At 56.2% G+C, this 12,675-nt stretch overlaps 1 pseudogene; it reads right to left on the reverse strand.

Annotated features, from left to right (window-relative positions):
• Positions 1-10,655: 10,655 nt before the first annotated feature.
• Positions 10,656-11,871, reverse strand: LOC130266015 (class II histocompatibility antigen, B-L beta chain-like; annotated as a pseudogene).
• Between the last annotated feature and the right edge of the window lie 804 nt (positions 11,872-12,675).

The following is a 12,675-nucleotide window of genomic DNA, read 5'->3' on the forward strand; positions in this document are numbered from 1 at the left end:
GTCCCCTGTCACTGCCCTGTGCCTTTCAGGTCCTCAAGTACCAGGACTTGAGTGAACGCACTGGTAAACGCCTCCTACAAATCTTGTCACTGCACCTGCAGAACGAGCGCAGGGACAGGCAATGCCTGGCGCTCAGGGCCCTTCTCGAGCTCAGTGATAATCCCTGAATGGTGAGAAGGGGGCAGTGGCTGAAGCTGTCCTGGGGAAAGCAGCCCCTTGGGCTTGGCTGGGCTTCAGGTGCTGAGGCAGGTGCTGCCAGCTCTCCTGCCTCCTGGTTCAGCTGCCCAAGTGCTTTGGGACAGGCCTTTGGCCACTGGGGCCTGAGGCAGCAGGGTGGGGTTTCAGACTTATGTTCCACAGAGGCAGGACAAATGTGCAGCCTGACTGAAAGTCTTGTGCAGCTCCTGTGGGACACAGATGGAGAGACAGTTAGGATGACAGTCATGGTACTCAGCTATATAGTGTTGGAAAACGACATGCTGATAGCCAGCCCCATCACCCTGCAGCTGGCTGAGGCGCTCCTGCCACTCTTTGATCACGTAAGGCTCTGTGCCCCCAGCCACGGCCACTGGGAGCAGCCAGGAAACTTTGTGCCCTGTGGATTTGCAGGCCAGTGCAGAGCTTTTATTCTTCCTTTTATATAGGATAATAGCCGGTTGAAGGAGGCGTCCATATTGGTCTACCAAATACTCGTGACACTTCTATTGGAAAAAGGAAAAAAAAGGCCCTGAAAACACACGTGTGGCAGAGCCTGCTACCCCTCTTCATCAAGTGCCATGACGAGAATCCACATGTAGCAGAGATGAGGACTGATGGGCTGCCCGTGTCCCCCTGGGAGGGGCTCGGTTGCCTCCTGCTCTGGCATCTCCCGGGCTGCAGCCTCTTCCTTGGCACAGGGACGCGGGTCCTGTGCCCTGAACTGCGGTGCCATCTCTGCACCTCTGCTGCTCTCCAGGCCTCTTGGGAAGCGCTGCATTGTGTGACCAAGTTCCTGAAGAGGAGGAATCTCATGCAGCTCGTGAATACAGCGCAGCTGTGGAAGTTCAACGAGTGCCTGGTAAGGACGGCCTGGAAGCGCCAGGCTCAGGCTGCAGCAGCCCCCTGAGCGCGGCGCTCACTGTGTGCGCTCGGCAGCTGCGGCCCTGCCCAATGCTGCACGCAGCGGCCGCACGGGCTCTTCTCCCGGCTCCTGCGGCCCCGAGCCGGCTGCCCACGGAGCCCCGGCCCAGCGGGGCTGCGGGCCGGGCCGGCACCGCGGCTCCCCGGGCACAGCCGGCCCTGTGCCCCTGCAGAGCCCGGCCCAGCGGCTGCTGGCCGCGCCTCAGCGCTGTGCGGGCAGGGGACGCCGGGGCCGGGGCCGGGCGCGGGCAGCGCCTGCCAAAGGGCCGGAGCCCGCCCCGACCCTTCCCTCCCGCCGCTCTCCGCAGCTGGCTGAGGACAGGAGCCGAGCGCCCGAGCACCTGCGCCAGGCCCTGCGGTACCTGCAGAGCCCACAGGAGCCCGTGCGAGAGGCGGCCGTCAGGTTCATGGGTGAGCCCGGGCTCCCTCCCCGCCCCGCCGCAGCTCGGCCCCAGCCCCGCCTGCTGCCCCGGCAGCTTCTGCCGTCCGTGCCCGGCGCCGTGGAGCCCCGGCTGCCCTCGGGGCTGCTGCCGCCCTCTCGCAGCCGTGCCCTTGGGCAGCAGCGTGCGGCAAGGGCCCGGGCTGAGCCCTGCCGGCCACGAGGGCGAGTGGCCACAGGGCTGGCAGCACCGCGGGCAGGGAGCTGTGCCGCTGGGCAGAGCCGTGACAGGGTCTGTGTTCCCAGGGATGGCCGGGTGGTACCTGAGGGGGAAGAGGAAGGATTTGCATGTCATTTGTGAGGGTGAGTGAGGGCAGCGGGCTGTCAGCGGGGTTGTCAGGAAGAGCTGCAATCCCTGCCCCGGCTGCGGAGGGCTCTGCTCCCTGTGCAGACGGGGGGCGGCGCGGGCAGAGCACAGAGAGATTTCAGGGGCACATGGGGAATTACTGGCCAGCAGCTTCGGCCTGATCCCGGTGGTCCCTGCTCCCTCCTGGCCATGACTACAGCAGGCTGGGATCGCCCTGGCACGGGGATTTCCTCATGTCTCTGCAGATCCGGGATCTGACCGTGGCTGTATTTCTCTCTCTCCCAGCTGTCGAAGACACGGCAAATGACAGCAGCCCTGCCATAAGAAACCTCTTAATTGAAATAGCATTCGTTCTCTGGGCGGTACAGGGAGCTCCCTACTCCTCATTACGGAAGCTGCAAGACCGATTCCGTGGGACATGCAAGAGACTGCCTCGTCTGGGTGGCAGTGCCTGGCTGTGCTGCTGGGGATCTGCGGAGAGCTGATCTTGTAGGCTCTGTCTGCTGGGCCACCTGAACCAGTGGGGATTTTTCTTTTCTTCAAGTTTGTTCTACATTTTGTTTTACTTTATTATAGAAATACAGGATGTGTTAGAATAGACAGACTCACAGGATCTTTCATTTTCTGCCCAGGGTCTGCAGGGCACTGGAAAACAGTGGGAGAACAGTGCCTGTGCTGAGCAAGCTGCCCAGGCGTGCAGTGTTGCAGGGAAAATGGCCAGAAGCCCCTTGGCCTTTGCTGGTTGTGTTGAAGCCTTTGTGCTGGCTACAGAGCGGGTGGGCAGGGGCCGGAGCTGCGGGGATCCCTGTGAGACGGTGCCTGGAGATGGCCACGACCCTGTCCCAGCCAGGAACCGCCATGGGTGCCCTCCTGCCCGGGTGTTCCTGGCTGGATTGCTGAGGGCTCTGTGGTGCCTCTTGCTTGGGCTCCTCTGGAGCTCCTGTGGGGCTGCAGTGCTGCTGCCGGGCAGGTTGGCCGGGCTGGCGGAGATCCTGAGGGGACGGGACGCTGGGAGGCCGTGAAGGGATCAGGGGCTGTGGAAGCCCTGATGGGACATGGCAGTGGGAAGGCATGAGGGGGATGTGTGAGGGAGTGGCTTCCAGGAGGCTACAAGGGGACAGGAGGCACCTGCGGGGCTGGTGCCATGGGAAGCTCTGAGGAATTGGGTGTCAGAAGCCATAAGCAGCCCCCAAGCAGCCGCCTTGTTCCTAACTGCACCTGTCTGCTCCGGCGCTTCCCCAAAGCCTTCCCCAGGCCTGTGGCAGAAGCCTCAGCAGGAGGGTGGGCACACTGCCGAGGTGTCCCTCAGGCTGGCCTGCTGGGGACAAGGAGGGCAAGGCTCCCATGCTGGGGGACAGGAGAAGGTTTGCTCTTTGTCAATGCCCAAGGCATGTCACTGTGGTTTGTTCAGATACATTGCCTGCCTTTAGGCAAGCATTTCTTATACCTTCAGAAACCTTATACTGGCCCCTGATAGTATTACAAAGGATACTTACTTTACTAAAGCTCCTGGTACAAATAGTTGAGTATTCTGAGTACCTCAGTCCATAAAAGGACGTAGTTGTGCCCAGATATTTCATGCATATCTGGGCCACCAACACGTGGTCATGGAATTGGGCACGATATACCCTCATAGGATGATTATGTTCCTGGCTACCCCTGCAACTTGATTGGTTAATATTCCTGATGGCCTGGAATATCCCAAGAATGAAATTCAATTCTCAAAAGCACCTCCTTCATGAGATCTGTTCCCTGTACTAAGCACACAACTAGAACAATTTATTCTTGGAGTTGCACCAGAGTTAGCTGTTGGAAACAAGATTTGTGGAGTGGGTATTGGGGGTTGTTTTTTTCTTTTTTCCCCCTCTTCTCTCTGTCTGGATTTTTTTCCCATTGACATGCTCAGATGGCTAGTGATAGGGGGAGGGGGAGGCTCCCTATCCCTTCTTGGAGTTTCTCTTGCAGAGCAGGGGGAAGAGAGGGAACATCGCCAGATCAGGGGCAGGTAAGGGAGAGGTGTGGGCAGCTGCTCGCTCTCTTGCTTGTTTGGCTCAGAGAAGGACGGCTGCTGGAAAACCTCGTCCTTCCATCCCAACACCGGGAGCTGCTTTTCCTTGGCTGTAGGACCCCACATTTTCCTGCTGGGACACCCTCCTGCTTCAGCCTACCACCTCTAAGCATCCTGTTTGAGCACTGGGACCAACACTGCCCCAAGATCCGTGAGCAGCGTCTGTCCTCCACCCTTCCCATGCACACAGCCGGCATCACCCCCAGCACCCCTCCAGTCACGTGGGATCACCGTACCTCCCCCTGCTCACTGGGAGTTGGTTGGCACTGCCTGCCAGCTGTGATGGTAGCTGCATCACAGGGGAAAGGTGTCCACAACCAAAAGAACTGTTACTGTGTTCCTGTTCTGTTTGTTGTTAATTTAGTAGTTGTTGTTCTTTTTTTTGCCTTCTTATATATACACACATATATTTATCAGTAAGAACTGTTATTCCTATCCCCATATCTTTGCCTGAGAGCCCCCTTAATTCTAAAATTATACTAATTCAGAGGGAGGGTTTATTAGCTCGATTTCAAGGGAAGGCCCTGCTCTTCCCTAGCACACCTGTCTTTTCTAACCAAGACAGATTTTGGCACCCAGCAGTGAGGCCTGAGGGCATTGAAGGGAAAGGGTGAAAAAGGAGTAACAGTTCTTGAGGTACCTAAGTTTTGTGTTAGGTGGCATCATGTTGTACAGCTTACCCTGGTTTGGGTTCCACGTGGTCACAGCTATATCTCTCCCATTTGCAGGCCCTTATTTAGACATGGGTCCTATCACTAAGGCTACTGTGGCCACTATCCAGTTCCTTCTGTGGGTTGATAAGGTGAGGAATTAATGGATTTTTAACTTCCCCTGGAAGGCAAGTACATGGATTCAGGGCTATCACTCTCTAACTGTATGTTTTTGGGGTTACTTTAATAATGGTACTTAGTGTGAGGAAATGACACTAGGGAAAATTTTCTCCCAACCCTTTACCCAGTTTTTTTGGGTCTACTCCACCAGTTTTTGAAGGATTCGAATCTCCTCTAAATGCTAATGATATCATAGAGTGGCTGGTCTTGCTGACAGGCCTGTTCTATTTAGCATTCAGAGATAAGAGGAGATTGACTTGGATAATAACCCTGATACCTACCCCAGGAAATAGGGATGTTACCCCAGAGCTTGATCCTACTCCAGAGACTAGAGGTGCTGCCCCAGAGCCTGACCCTGCCCCAGGGACTAGGGATGGTGCCCCACAGCCTGACCCTGCCCCACAGCCCACTGCAGAAAGGAACCACCCGGAATGGGTGGGGGTTCTAGTGAAGGAGATACCTGAGACAGGCCAGATGCTGAAGGAGCACTTTTCCCCAGCTGGTGAGAAACCCTCAGCCTGCCTTAAAGAGGGAGAGTCTGATGGTGCTGCAGTGAAACCCACAAATGTCACATCTCTCTAGGTTCCAGCTGGATCATAGGGGCAGCCACAGCCAGCAGCAGTTGCCACTGTGGGAGCTAGAAAATCTAAAATGAAATCAAAGCACCTAGATAAATAAGAATCAGCAAGGAGGGCCCTCACAACCAGCAAGGTTAGAGGTTGGTATCATCACCGAGTCCCTCTGGTGCGAAGATCTCCGTAATCTGTGAAAAGATACTGTGAGACAGGCCATGAGGCTTTTACAACGTGGTTACTTTGGGACTGGGACCTTATGGGAACAGCTGTACAATTGGATGGTACCGAAGCAAGGAATTTAGAACCCTTAACTCAAGATTCAGAGGTGGATCAGGTATTTGTAAGGGAGCCAGGCCCCATTCCCCTCCGTGAATGGCTTTTAATGAGTGTGAGAGAAAGGTTTGTCCACAAAGAGAGAATGCAGGAGTACCACCATGGAATGTGCTGGAAGACCCTTGAGGAAGGGATCCAGCAGCTGAGAGAAGTGGCGATATTAGAGGTACTCTTTGGGAGGGATGGACAGCATGACAATGACCTGACAAGGTCAGGTGCACAGGGCAGATGCTGTGGAATCTAGCAAACCTGGAGCCATCTCAGTATATCACCTTCATTGCAATGATCAGTGCTGATAACCACCAAGAGACAGTGGGTTCTGTTGCCAACAGACTCAGAAATTTTGAGAGTATGATGAATGGCCCAATGCAGGCCAATATCTCTGCCGTGGCCAGGGACCTCCAAGAGGTCCAAAACAGGATGGAGGAGATGAGGGAGGAGATGAGGGAGGAGATGAGGGAGATCAGTGCAGCACCAGTGCGAGTCATAGGCCCCAAATCTAGAACCCAACGCCCCCCAGCTAGGGAGAGAGGGTACACCCCACGAGCTGACCTGTGGTTTTTCCTGAGAGACCATGGGGAAGACATGGGAAAATGGGATGGGAAACCCACTTCTGTCCTGGCAGCACAGGTGCGTCAGCTCAGGGAGGGAAATGCTAACCAAGGAAACTGTGCTAAGATGAAGGTAGCCTCAACCTCCCATGGTAAAGGTGCAGGGTATCACAGAAGGGAGGATGATCTGTCAGATCCCCTGGAAGGAACCTCCACTATGTATGCCCAGGAAAGAAATAATAACCAGGGCTAGAGGGGCCCTGCCTCTAGCCAGGGAGAGGCATGGGATGACAGGATCTATTGGACAGTGTGAGTGCGATGGCCTGGCACATCAAAGCCACAGGAACATAGAGTACTAGTTGATACTGGTTCACAATGCACCCTGATACCCTCAGAACATGTGGGGAAGGTACCTGTTTCTATTGTTGGGGTGACGGGGGGATCACAGTGTTGGGAGTTGAGTGTTTTTCCTATTGCTGTGTCAATTTAAAGAATTTTTCCCATTGTCATGCCAATGGAGCTGCCGGGTACACCGCGGATCTTTGCGGGCCCTGGACAAAAGGGGTAGGTGGGATCGGCTTGGAGAGAGGCTTTCAGGCTTCCGGAGGGGACTCGTGTTTCCGGGGGCTGGGAGGAGGATCCTCTCGGTCTTGGAGCCACGCGGCTGAACGCAGGAGAGCCAGACCCTCTGCCATCACCTGCCCTGCATCTGCCCTGCTACAGCCTCCAGCCTCTGCGGACACAGCTGACCACCAGAACCCAAACGGTGAGCGAGGAGCTGCCCGCTCCAGCCGCTCCCCCCCTGAGACCAGCGCGGCCGCGGCCGCCCCTTCCCACCTCCGCTCCCACCGAGAGAGAGCGTGCTCACAGCTAAAGAAAGGACTGGAACCGAGTTATCTGTTCTGTTTTGTTAGTAATTTTAACAACTGCTGTTGTTTCTGCTGGTACAGTTAGATATAATAGTAAAAGAGCTGTTATTCCTACCCCCTTATCTCTGCCTCAGAGTCCTTAATTCAAACGTTTATAATATTTGGTGGGAGTGGAATTCGGGTCTGTGCTTCAAAGGAAAATTTCTGCCTTTCTTGGTGGACACCTGTCCTTCAAACCAGGACAGATTTTGGCGCCCAATGTGGGGCTTGAGGGCATTAAGAGGAGAGTTAAGACAGGAGTAACAGCTCTCTTGAGGGGCAACATGTTGTCCGATTTAATCTGGTTTGGTCTTCATGTGGCCACAGATACCTCTCTCCCATTTGTAAGCCCTTTTTTGAATATGGGCCCTCTCACCAAAGTTACTGTAGCTATTATCCGATTAGTTTGGTGGATTGATTATGTCAGGAATTCATGTTTTTTTAATTTTCTCTGGGAAGTGGCCACATGGATCCAGAGCTATCATACTCTAACTGCGTGTTTCTGGGGTTATTTCAATAATGGTACTTACTGTGAAGTAATGAATGCAAGGGAAATTTTCTCCCAACCCATCACCCAGTCTTTTGAGGCAACTCCACCAGTTTTCAAGGATTTCAGATCTGTTTTAATTGCTAGTGTTAATATACAGTGGCTGGCGTTGTTGAAAGGCCTGCTCTACTTAGCATTCAGAAACAAGGGAATATTGGCTTGGTTAACAACCCTGATACCTACCCCAGGGACTAGGGATGTGGCCCCAGAGTCTTCCCCTGCCCCAGGGACTAGGGATGTGGCCCCAGAGTCTGCTCCTGCCCCAGGGACTAGGGATGTTGCCCCAGAACATGACCCTGCCCAAGGGACCAGGGATGTTGTCCCAAAGTCTGACCCTGTCCCAGGGACCAGGGATGTTGCCCCAGATTGTGCCCCTGCCCCAGGGACCAGGGATGTTGCCCCAGAACATGACTCTGCTCCAGGGACTAGGGATGTTGCCCCAGAGCCTGATGCTGCCCCACAGCCCGCTGCAGAAATGAACCACCCAGAGTGGGTGGGAGCTCTAGTGAAGGATATTGGCCAGATGTTGAAGGAGCACAGCCAGATGTTTAAGGAGCACAGCCAGATGTTTAAGGAGCACTTTTCTTCAGCTGGTGAGAAACCCTCCCCCTGCCCTAAAGAGGGAGAGTCAGATGGTGCTGCAGTGGAACCCGTAGATGTTGTATCTGTCCAGGTTCCAGCCGGATCACAGGGGCAGCCACAGCCAGTAGCAGTTGCCCCTGTGGAAACTAGAAAATCTAAGATTAAAACGAGGCACCTAGATAATGGGGATCAGCCAGGAGGGTCCTCACAACCAGCAAGGGAGCCAGAGGTTGAGATTGTCACCGAGTCCCTCTCATACGACAGTCTCCGTACCTGCGTAAAGAGATTGCACGGCGAGGCCGTGAGCCTCTTACAACCTGGTTACTCCGGGTCTGGGACCTTACGGGAACAGGTGTGCAACTGGATGGAACTGAGGCCAGGAATTTGGGATCCTTGGCCCAGGATTCAGGTGTGGACCAGATATTTGTAAGGGAGCAAGGCCTCCTTTCCCTCTGGGACCGGCTTTTAATGAGTGGGAGAGAGAAGTTTGTCCACAAAGAGAGAATGCAGGAGTACCACCGTAGAATGCGCTGGAAAACTCTTGAGGAAGGGATCCAGCAGCTGAGAGAAGTGGCAGTATTAGAGGTACTCTTTGGGAGGGATGGACAGCATGACAATGACCCTGACAAGGTCAGGTGCACAGGGCAGATGCTGTGGAATCTGGCAACCCTGGGGCCATCTCAGTATACCACCTTCATTGCAATGATCAACGCTGATGACCACCAAGAGACAGTGGGTTCTGTTGCCAACAGACTCAGAAATTTTGAGAGTATGATGAATGGCCCAATGCAGGCCAATATCTCTGCCGTGGCCAGGGACCTCCAAGAGGTCCAAAACAGGATGGAGGAGATGAGGGAGGAGATGAGGGAGGAGATGAGGGAGATCAGTGCAGCACCAGTGCGAGTCATAAGGCCCCAAATCTAGAACCCAACGCCCCCCAGCTAGGGAGAGAGGGTACACCCCACGAGCTGACCTGTGGTTTTTCCTGAGAGACCATGGGGAAGACATGGGAAAATGGGATGGGAAACCCACTTCTGTCCTGGCAGCACGGGTGCGTCAGCTCAGGGAGGGAAATGCTAACCGAGGGAACCGTGCTAAGATGAAGGTAGCCTCAACCTCCCATGGTAAAGGTGCAGGGTATCACAGAAGGGAGGATGATCTGTCAGATCCCCTGGAAGGAACCTCCACTATGTATGCCCAGGAAAGAAATAATAACCAGGGCTAGAGGGGCCCTGCCTCTAGCCAGGGAGAGGCATGGGATGACAGGATCTATTGGACAGTGTGCCAATCAGCCAATCAGAGAGAGCAGCTCTGATGACTCACCGGTTGCAGGGCAGACTCGCAGTGTTCCCCACCTGGACCCACCCTCCCTGCCCTAACACGATCCCCACGCGGGGTGCCCCCAAGTCCCTCCCCAGTTCCACCCCCCAATAAACAGGACCACGGGGAGCTGGGAAGCTTTACTAGCATCACTGGGAGCAGCCGGGTGGGGGCAAAACGACAATGAGGCTGGGGGAGGACACACACCCCCCCTCAAAATCAGCAAGGGGACAGAGCGTAGGGTCCTGGCTGAGTTTGAGTCCACGGGGAGGTGTTGCAGCCACTGCTGATTCAGGGGCTCTCTGGGCATAGAAAGATGAGTGACACCCAGCTGGGAGTCCCAGGGGGAGCACACACGCTCCGGGAGCCCCCCTCACCTTTTTGCTCAGGTAGAAGCCGAGCCTCAGCGCCAGGAAAACAAAGCCCAATACCCATCAGCACCTTGCTGCGGGCAGCGTCCAGCAGCATCTCTGAGAATCCACGGAGCAGGACCCCCCAAAACCTCTCACAGGCACCCCAAGCCCCTCCAATCACCCTCCCATTCACCCCCAGCCCACCCAGGAGCCCCCAGAGCTCCTCCCATTCTCTTCCCAGTCTTCCCAGGATCCACTAAAGCCCCTCCTGTCCCTCTCAGGATCCCACAGCTTCCTCCTCGTTGCCCCCACCACGCCAGGACCCCCAGACCCTCTCCCAGTCCCTTCCCAGCACCACCAAGACTCACCAAGATCCTCCAAGTCTTTTCCCAGCACAACCAACCTCATTCCAACCCCTGCTTTCCAATCCCTGATCTTTCCCCATCCACTCCAGGCTCACTCAAATCTCTCCAGTTACACCCACCACCCCCAAACTCTCTCCCAGTGTCCACCAGGACCCCCAGAACCCCATCAGTCCCTCCCCAACATCCATACAACCCTTTCTCAGTCCTTACAGACCCCTGAACCCCTCTCCCAGTTTAAACCAGGCTAACTCCCTCCCAGTTACTCCTAGCACACCCGAATCCCTCTCCCAGCTCCCCCAGTACCTCCCCCACTCCCCCTGCACTATAGGTAGGGTCCAGGCTGTGCTCCAGAGCTGGCTCAGGGGGTACTCCAGGCTGACGTGCTCCACCTGGCAGCTGGAGGTGACCCCTCGCAGGAGGGCATTTCCAGCAGCACCAGGAGCTGGTAGAAATCCAGTCCCCATTGGGGACCAGGTCAGTGGCCACCACATGCCCTGAGTGCTCCTGCTGGCCCTGGAACCAACTCAGCTGAGTCTGGGCAGGGTAGAAATACATCACAGCAGGCAGCTGGGGCTGGACTGGGAGCCCGAGTGCCACAAGTGAGATGGACACACTGGGGGCACTGGGAAAGAGTGAGCACACACTGGGATCAGCTGGGGAGCACAGGGAGAGAGTGGGGACATACTGGGATCAGCTGGGGGTAACTGGGATAGAGAGGGGAGGGGTGGTGTGGAACTGAGAGGGACTGGGAAGGACTGGGATGGATTGAGGCGGCACTGGGAGAGAGGGGAGTGGAATGGTGGGCACTGGGAGAGAGGCTCGAGGTCTGGAAATCAACTGAGAATGAACTGGGATCAGACTGGGAATGGGCTGAGAAGGAGTGGGAGGGACTGGGGCAGCACTGGGATTAACTGAGAATGAAGCGCGGCACGGCGAGGCCGAGTGCAGAGCGGGGCTCTCGGCTCTCGGCTCTGCCTCGCAACAGATGAGTAGAGATACGCGTTTTGATTGGCTGACACGCGTCGGCATTAACCGCGCATGAGATGGACGCACCGGGATGGACTGGGAGAGACACGGTGGTCAATCGAAGGGACAGCAAGCGGAGGGGATGGGCACAGGGAGGGCTGGAGGCTCTTGGATGATTCCCAGGGAGGTTTTGAGGGGCTCCAGGGTCATTCCCAGGGCATGGCCCGAGGGGATACGCCCTGCCCCATGCTCACCTCTGCGCTCCGCGCTGAACGGGACGATGATCTCTTAGTTGTGCAGGCAAACTATGCTCACCTGAGCCCGATAATGCTCCAGTATTTCCGTTTTGCTGTTCAAGTGCACAGCCTCTATCTCCACGTAGGGAGTGAACCCCACGTCACTGTCGAAGCGCAGCAACTTCTCCCGGTTGTAGATGAACCTAATCACCAGTCTCAACTTCTCCGTGCCGTTAATGTAGTGACACTCGATATTTCCCATGAACTGGAACACTCCTGTGTGTGCAAGACACAGAACAGGGCGTGCCCACGCAGCACCTCCGAGAGCACCGGGGGCCACCCCGGATCCCTACCCTGCACCCCTGTGCTCCACGGCCGCCATGGGACCCTCCTGCCCGCGCTCCCACTTCCTCTTTCCCACCCTTCCCCCCATTTCCCCTTTCGCACCATCCCCCCTCCCACCTCCAGCCACTTCCCAAATCACTTTTGGTGTCTCATTCCCCACCTTTTACACCCTTTTTCCATCATGCCAGCCTCCTCCTGCTCAGTTCTGGGGTCCCACCCTCCCCATTTCCCACCCTCTCCCACCCCTTCCTCACCTTCCCCCAAACTTCAGACCCTCCCGCTCTTCCTTTGGGAGGTCCCCTCCTCCTCCTCCCCCTTCAATTTCGGACTCCCACCGCCCCATGGCCAGCATCAGGCAGGTGCCGCCAGCCCCAAAGCAGCCGCTGGGGCTGCGCTGGGAACCCCAGGCCGGAGAGGGGCAGGCTCATGAGCGCCGCGCACTCTGATTGGCTGAGAGCACTTTCGGGGACCTGTTTTTCTGAGGCTCCCCCTGGCAACCGATTAGTCATCAACTCTTCGCACATTAACTGGCTGAAGAGGGCTCCGGCGGGTTTTGAATTGCAACCCCGGGTGGGGTTTCTTTGCAGAGGAGGAACCTTGGGCCACTGGGCAGGTGGGAGCTCAGCTGTGCCCAGAAATGTGTCCCCAGGTACGCGAGATCTCAGCGGTGCCCATGGCGAGGGCTCGCCCTATGCCAGGCACCCCCCAAAGCCACTCTGTCCCTGTCCCCGGCAGCTGCACAGGCAACAGAAAATGGAGCCAAGGGTTTGTGGGTGGGGATAAGGACCGGGAGAGATCCCTCACCAAACTCCGGTACAGGCACAACACACC

Source organism: Oenanthe melanoleuca, unplaced genomic scaffold (assembly GCF_029582105.1).
Source record: "Oenanthe melanoleuca isolate GR-GAL-2019-014 unplaced genomic scaffold, OMel1.0 S001, whole genome shotgun sequence".
Taxonomy (NCBI): domain Eukaryota; kingdom Metazoa; phylum Chordata; class Aves; order Passeriformes; family Muscicapidae; genus Oenanthe; species Oenanthe melanoleuca.